Source organism: Trichosurus vulpecula, chromosome 5 (assembly GCF_011100635.1).
Source record: "Trichosurus vulpecula isolate mTriVul1 chromosome 5, mTriVul1.pri, whole genome shotgun sequence".
Taxonomy (NCBI): Eukaryota; Metazoa; Chordata; class Mammalia; order Diprotodontia; family Phalangeridae; genus Trichosurus; species Trichosurus vulpecula.
The window spans coordinates 65,387,240-65,396,206 of NC_050577.1; positions in this window are offsets into that span (position 1 = coordinate 65,387,240).

An 8,967-nucleotide genomic window follows, 5' to 3' on the forward strand; every position below is an offset into this window, starting at 1 on the left:
TTGCTTTACTCAGGTTGGTAGGCCAAGATCAAGTGGAAATAAAGAGAATCTATTTTTTTCCCAGTAGAATGGTCCCTTCCCCCACACTTGATCACTCAAGACATGCCCTTGTGGTGACCTTGAAAGTACTATTTTTTTAAAGTTTTATTTGTTCCCTAGGCTAATGGAGTTTGAGCCCGATGAGTTACATATGCCTCAGTTTTATCAAAATTTATCTTCCAAAGAGTCAGAAGTCAAGTGTCTTTGGATTGACCTTGCTAGAGACATGGCTTCAATGAGATATGCTAAACTAGACCTAGGTGACGGTCTTTGACCCACAGTTGTTCTCCACCAGTGTAATATTCAGCCAAAAGAATTAGGATCTAGAATTGTTAAAGCATTTACTAGCAAAATAAATCAAAAGGAAGTCAACAAACAAACACTGAGGTTACAAGCATTTGTTAGGTTGTCCTTCCATGCATGTATGGGCTGCATCATCGCTCCTTTGTTTCTAATCCAGGTTTATGAAGAAATAGATTTATGCCAACCTTAATAGGCTTGTATGTTTTATGCAAGAATTAAATGCTTTAAGACATGAATAAATTACTCAACCCATTGTACGCTTTGGTGGCCACATGGATTGGAAAATTGACAGCACTTTTGTATTTGCTCCTTAGGTTTCTGCATGCAAGCAATGACAGGTAGGACTGAGAAAAACACTGCCATTTGACTTCTAGCATTATAGCTGCTGAGAGTTGTAGAGTCAATATCACTGTAATTCTATTCACTTTATTCTGTGGTTCTAAAACTATTGTCTGGCAACCTACAGCATCCAACAGGAAATATTTGGTAGATTTATGTTGTGATGTGTTGCAGCATGTAAATAATATAACTTCTCTGCAATAAAGCGCATTTATATTAAACTGGTTTGTGTCCATTCTGTGCCTGCCTGTTACCAAGTGGGTTTATTTCCATCTAAACAGTAGAGTGGATCAAACACGAGATTTGAGGTCAATGATAATTTTTGCCCCGGAGCACTGACTCTGGAGTCAGAATTTGGGCTTAGATTCTGCTTTTGATACTCACTGCCTATTTAACCTTTTGAAAGTCATTTAATCTCTCTCACAACATATCAACTCTAGTTGGCATGATGCCAGAACTTCAGCTATAAACACACTGAGGTCAAGAATGAAAGGGGGTCTAAGTATCCAGATTAGTTGGATCCGTTAGACACAAGATTTAGAAGCTTGACTGAATTTTAGTGTTTTCTTCTAGATCATGGACTCAACAAATTTTAGAGTTGTAGGAACTAATTTGATGTCTCATGGAAGGCATGAATCCCCTTTATAACATCACAAACAAGTGTTTATCTCACTTTAGGCAGAAAACTTCCAATGACAGAATACTCACTACTTCCCTGAGGCATCCCACTACATTTCCTTTTGGTTTCTTAATTGCTTAATTTCCCTTACATTTGAAGATATATCAGTGTGTCAACAATATACCCAGATATGTACATGCAGGTATGTACTATTATACAAACGTGAATGAATATGGCATATATAGACACACATACATTCAGTGAATACATAAAAGGTAAAAGTTGGAAGGCAACCCAAATGATCCAGTGATATGATTTCATCTCCCTTGTCATTCTTTACACCATTGCTGTCCACATGTGGTTCTGTGCAAGATTTAACTTATCATAGAATCTCAGAGTTGGAAAAAAGCCAAAGGGGCATCCAGGTCAACCAGCATTTGACTGAGAACTGCTTCAAGTGCCCTGACAAACATTTACCTTTACTTGATGTTCATTGATGAAGGATCCACTACCTCCTGCAGCCAATTCATAGATGTCCATTTGTGTGTGTGTGATTATTAGGAAATTTCTCTTATACCTAGATGTAGACTTTCTCTAATACTTCAACCATTGGCTCCTACTTCTGCCTTCCCACAAGACTTGAGTTTTTTTTTTCCCTGTAAAATGAAAATATTTGACCAATATGTTTTATTCCACCTATATAGTTATAAGATTAATCACATTTTTGTGTGAAACTTTATGGAACACTCTACAGGCAGGTAGTTGCACTGAGAACTTTGGCCTTATAACTTTTCTTGGGTTACTGCTCAAGTTGAACTCTGTCTTTGGCACTTCAGGTACAATACAAGACTGTTTCTCCTGTTCTTTTCTTTTTCCATCTTTTCCAATTTGTGCCTTCTGGAACTCTCCCAGTGGGCAGGTGAAAGATCCCTTGGGTTTTCAGTGTTTTGTATGTGATCCTGAGTTCAAATATGGCCTCAGACACTTACTACCTATGTGACTGAACAAATCACTTAACCCCTGCCTGTCCCAGCTTCCTCAAATGTAAAATTAAGATAATAATAGCACTTACCTCCCAGCATTGTTGTCAAGATGAAATGAGATATTTGTCAGGTGTGTATGATGCTTGGTACACACTAGGTGTCAAGTTGATGCTTAATAAATGCTTCCTTCCTTCCTTCCTTTCATCTCCCACAGCCACCATTTTAGTACTCTGCATACAACAGGGGCTTAATCAATGATTTTATTATATTTGTAAGTACTATGCTAGGTGCTAAGGTGGATAGAAAGAAATAATCAATGACATAAGTGTATTTGGAGGGAATAGATGAGAAAGGAGAGTTGTGAGATTTGCATGTTTATAAAGGATGTTATGAAAGTGGAAATTATTTGCTCTCTTCCAGAAAGGTAGCAAAGTCACAAAGGCAAAAGTGACTTGCAAGAGTTTTTTTTTTGTATAAAGGAGTTTCCTTGGTGAGAGTGAAGGTACCAGAGAAAGAACGTTCTATATGTGGAAAGTAAAATCCAGTTATGAGAAAATTTCTCATTTAACATCGCCTTTCTCACTACTTTTTTCCAAGTTGGAGTTGAAAGAACAAATCTCATGATGATGCCAGTTTTCTTAAACAGGTCACTGAAACCACAGGAAGGTAAAAGCTTAGGCTATTGTCAAAAGGCAGGCACAGAAGAATGAGCCCTCTGACCTCTCAGTACCTGTTCTAAATAGTAGATCCACTCCCTCAGCATTAGCATATTTCAGGTTGCAGCAGCATCACACTGTCAAGAAAGGAATTCTTAATCTTATGTCTTCCCCAGATGAAATTGTGATTATAGAAGGAGAAATTAAGCAAGTTGGAACTTATCTAGGCATATGGTGATTTATTAGAGAACAGATAAAAGTACAAGTTGATTCTTCATAGAATCTCATTCCTCTCAATTAGAAAGCCTACTCTTCCAAAGAATAGTTATAGAGCAGCTAGCTAAATCAATCTTACATGTGACCAGGTTCCTTCCCACCCTCATACAGATGCTGTGGGGATCAAACAAGATAAGATATGACAAGTTCTTGGCATATCTTAGAGTACTATGCAAGGACTAGATATAGTGATGATGGTTAATAGTTAACTGTCTGGTATTGGTCTGATTGGCCACAATACTGTGCATATACTGTGCCTTTACCCTAATGAACATAATGATATCATTTTGGTCCTCTTCAAGAATAAAGGACAACTACCAACCACTAAATGGCCAGTGATGGAGAGAACAATAGAAGAGTTTATGAGTCATAGTGCTAGGAAAAACAAAATAACCCTAGCCTGTCAGTGCTAGTGGGACTTGGAAAGTAAACCTGTGGGGGTGCTACCCATATTCATAAATGTTTCCCTTAATAGAGTGTAAGGTCCTTGAGGGCAGGTTACTGTTTCATCCTTGTCGGTATCCCCAGAACCTAGCATAATAGTAGACATCCGATCAGTTCTTGTTGATTAATTAGCATGTAATGCTCTGATTCTTCCTTGGAGTAGGCTAGGTGTGTTAAGTTTCAGATAGTTTTTCATAATTCCAACCCAAGGGAGGCACATGTCCACAAAGCTGCAATTAATCAGATTCCGTTCAACCAAAAGAACCATCTAAAATACTTATCCCTGAAACAAAAACAAAATGATATACTTAAGTACAAATGGTTTGGGATAAAAACTGGGAGGACAGTGTATAGTTAGATCTTTAATGTTAAAAAGAATTATCAGGCTTAATAAATAAGCTATTCAGAGAATATATATGGGATACATTGTGCTCTCCACACGTCCTCACCAGCTGCACCTGGTCACACTCAACTCCAAAGCCCCTTGGTTAAACGAACTAATGCTGCATCATATATTGGAGAATCACTTAGAAATTATACGAGCAGTGTAGGCTGTCTACTAGGCCCCTTCTCAATCATTTAAAAAAATCCCACTTTGTTTAAACATGAAAAATAAATAACATTAGTTTAAAGCTGCCCAAGGTTTCCTGGGATTTGCCTAGTATGCCTCTACAGAATGTTCTTTATAGCTCATTATTCCACCACACACGAAAAGAGCAAGCTCAAATCCTTCCACATAGCCCAAATACCACCCAAATACCACCCTAGTCCTCTTGCATATTTACTGCTGTGGTGGCTGTTAGCTGCTGTTTCATAAGGCTATGTTTAATTTGAGGAATCTTCATTTCTGTTTGATCCCAACGAGGTGGTAAAAAGCAAACAGTACACAGCAGAGCCTGTTCATTTGCAAACCCCTGAATGAAACCCTGGGCCATGTAAACAATGAGCACATCTCTCTTGGAACAGATAAGGAAAAAAAGTCTGGAGTGGGTGGCTAAGGTAAAAGTATTAAAATTAGAATACCAAAACTTTATTTTTGCATAGGGCCTCCTTCTGATTCCAACACAGCATGTGTCCCAGGAACAAGCTGGATCTAAACAAGATCTGGTCTAAAAGGTCATCAGAGAAAAAATGTATTGAAATTCTTTGCTAATAATTCCTGGATAAGCACCCTTGCTATCCCATCCCTTTTTCTTTCAACCAGGATTTTGATCTGGTGATCCTCGATCTCTGTCTCTCTGTCTCTGTCTTTGTCCTTTTCTTTCTCTCTCTGTCTCTGTGTGTGTGTGTCTCTCTCTCTGTCCTCTCTCTCTCTCTCTCTCTCTCTCTCTCTCTCTCTCTCTCTCTCTCTCTCTCTCTCTCTCTCTCTCTCTCTCTCTCTCCCCCTCTCTCCAATATCTCAATATCTTTAATCTCTCCCTTTCCACTTCTTCCTTTCTGTTAAGAAGCATGCTCACTTTCTCCCAGTTCTATTATAAGATACTTCCCTTTCACATGGAGCAGTTTATTGCAGAGTTCTCAGAAAAGGTTACTCTGACTCAGAGTTCTGAGAAAGTTATTGATTTTTGAATGTGACACACTGGAGTATACTAGAGAGATATGGATATAAGAATTGTCTCATGATTAAAGGAAAATATATTTTTTCCTATTATAGACATAAAGTGAGAACATGGCTACTACCATAAGCTAAAATAGGGTTGGAGAGAGAGTGGGGAGGGGCAGAAAGAGAAAGGAGCAACGAGAAAAGGCAGGTTTCAGAACTGCATCAGCTAAGTGATCTATACCAAGTTATATATACCAAAGTCGCTGTTGGGGAGTAAGTATAGCTGAGCAAAGGAATATCATGGAATCAGAGAAGTCAGCTCAGCTGATCGAATTGTTTGAGTGAGACCTTATGCCCAGTGAGGTGTTAGTCAAGTAAACTATAGATCAGCACAGTTTAGCAGTGGAAGCATCTGTTTAATACAGAAACTACATTCATCAAATAAGTTTTATGGAAAGTTTCTGAGACAAAAAGAGAACTCAAAATGTTGCAGTTCTAGAGTTGAATTTTCCCCACTTATGCAACTCTTTGGAAATTTTCTGTGTGTGTCCACTCTCCCTAGCAAAAACTAAATATATTGGTGGGAGAGTGTTACTCAAGTTTATTTATAAATTTTGATATAATTGTTATCCCTACATTTGCTTTTTGATATATGAGCACATTTGATATGACTCTGCCTTATTGTCTAAATAGTCATTTTGTTAAGATCTAAAAGTTTCTTTATTGTGAGTAGTTGAATTTATGTAAATGTAAACACATTGGTGGGAGCTTAAGAACTAGAATGGTGAATGGAGAGCTATGTTCTGCCTCTAGAGGGTCATTTTTATCACCCAGAAAGAATTTGTGTGTTTAGTGCTTGGTGGACCTTCTCTGGGAACCTAAACCTGAGATCACGTTGTATTGAGCAAACAAGCTGAGAAAGTTAGTAGATGTCCACACGCCCCATGTGAAAGGTATAATGCACCTGTTACATTATAAAGCTTCCCCTTCAGTCTTCTACTCAAATACCATTCTGTTTTGTTCCTCTCATTCATTTGCATGCTTCTTGAACAAGAAAACTATGTACAAAATTTTCCAATTCCTTACAACGCATTCTCCATCTCAACCTACTGGACCAGCTGTCTCTATAATCACCATTGACATCCTCTTCACTAAATTCAATGGCTTTTTTTTTTTGGTCCTTCACCTTGATGTCTGCAGCATGTGACACTCAACTATCCATTTCTTTCTGGACCTTCTTTCATCTATTGTCATTAAAGAATCATGAGTTTTCTTCTTTTTTCTCTTCTATCTCCTTCCAAACATAAACACACACACACACACACACACACACACACACACACACACAGGTGTTTGTTCCCCAAGGATCTATTTCTGGTCCTTTTCTCTTCCTTTCTTTACACCATCATCTTTGGGAATCTAATTCAATTCTTCATCTATTACTTTCAATCAGATGCCTCTCAACCTTTGGCTTTTAGCTTTGAATTTTTCTTACAGCTTTAAAGTCATATCTCTCAGAGTTTTAAAGCCAACTACATAAAGACAATATCTTATTAAAAATAATGTTCCTTTAATACTTTTTTTAAATGGTCATTCCTCAATAATCCTCCCCTTCACTTCACTCCCTTGAGCAGCTAAGCAAAAATAAACATGTCAGCACATCTGGAAGTGTATCTTTCCATATCACAGCCCAGTACTCTTTTACAAGAAAAAAAAAGATTTCATCATGGGCTTTGGAATCAAGCTTGTTTCTTGAATTAATCTGAATACTACTGCCTTTTTTCTCTTCCTTTACGTGATTGTGATTAGTGGTATATTTTTTCCTTGGTTCTGCTTTCTTTGCTCAATATCAGTTCATACAAATCTTTGCTAATTTTATTTTTTTCTGAATTTCTCAAACTTGATTCTTATATTGTTTCTTCCATCTCTATTTGTTAAGCCACTCCCTAATTAAGGGATACCCATTTTGTTTCAGTTTTTTGTTGGTAGTGTTTACTGTGTCCTTTTTGTGCATATAAGAGATTTACATTCTCCAAAATTTGACACCACATTACCTTTTAAATCTTATCTCACAGTATCCCCCAACATTTATTCTACATTCCACCAAACTGGACTACTTATCCCCCAATCTTTTTGAGATGGCTGCTGGTAGAAGCAGCCTCTTTTTCTACCCATTTTCTACCCATTGCAGTAGCAGATATGACCCTGAGTTACAACAACTCTATGGTAACCTTAGCCTCAACCCCAAGGAAACCAGCAGCAGTTACCTCAAACTCACCACAGTGGTCTCTTCCTAGTTCTCAGTTTCCACTATTGCCATCACTACCCAGGCCTCATGTGGCATTTGGGAAAGAAAGCTCAGCTACAGCAGGAGTGAGTGGTTGGAAGGATGGCAACAGCCTCAGTCTTTCCAGATAATATTAGGGCAGCAAGGGTAGGTGGACAGCAGTGGTAGCAGGACTGATGATGATGACCATCTACAACTGCCAGTCAAGAAATCCCACAGTAAAAAATACTTTTCCTTCCTTTTCAACAGGAGATGCTGAGTTATGTGAATTTTTGTTAGACAAGAGGATGAACTCATAGCATTGCCACCCACATAACCACTGTGCCTACTACTAACTTGGCCTTGCCATTTTCTCTGCCATCGTACCTTCTGGGTACCTGGGATTTGCTACTGATTTTGATTCTGAACCCTCCTGGGCCTTCTAAACCCTTGGCCCTCACCATCCTCTCTGCACCTCAATACTACCAGGCCTTGAAATCCACCTTATGGTCTAACCTCCTATACATGCTATCTCTCCCTGTTAGAATGGAAGCCTCTTGATAGCAAAGTGTTTCACTTTCCTATCTGTGTACTTAGCATAAAACACTGTGCTGAGCAGGGGTAAGTATTTAATAATTGCCCATTCATTCATTCAAACCCTGAAATTCCCCAACACACATGCCTTTGCTCATACTTTTCCCAATGTCTCGAAAGTATTTCTAACAAGTATGTTTGAATCTCAATTAAGGGTATTTGCAGGTAGCCCCTACCTGCAAATAACAGAACCTTGATGGGAGTTGTGTGTAGGGAAAATTTCTCGTTACTGCCATCATTTTTCCTAAATGAAATAGGAGTCTGGTTGGTGTGGTGCTAATAGCAGTGTCAAAGGAAGAGGCTAAGGACAAAACTATAGAAAGAAAAATGATTAATGCTAGAGCAAGTTCATGGACCCTGAGGCTAAGAATCCTAAGAATCCATGAACCCCGAGACTAAGAATTACAGGAAAAATTAATGAATGGATAAGAAAATATAAAGGGGATCGAACTGGCAGGTTATCTAGAGTGACTTTTACCAACCCTGAATTCAGGAAACAGAAGTAATGAAATGATCATATGTTCATTGAATGATTTCACTTCATTATAGCATATGTCCAAATATTCCAGTATGAGTTGCTGGCATCTATTTTAAATGATTTATTACTAATGCAGTACATATGTACAATTAATTAAACTTGCTCTATAACAATTTACATTTAAATACATCTAACATATAAAATATTATAAAATCTTTTAAAGAACTCCCTTTTAGTCTCCTTCAGAATTTGCTCTTGGACATTCATTCTTATTTACTTTTCCTTTTATGTGGTTAAACCTGAGAGGAAACATGGTATAGTGTATAGAGGGTTTATTCTTGGAGTTAAGAAAATATGGGTTCAAGTTTTGCCTCTGATACTATTTGACCATGGATAAGTCACTTAATTTCTCAGTACCCCAGTTACC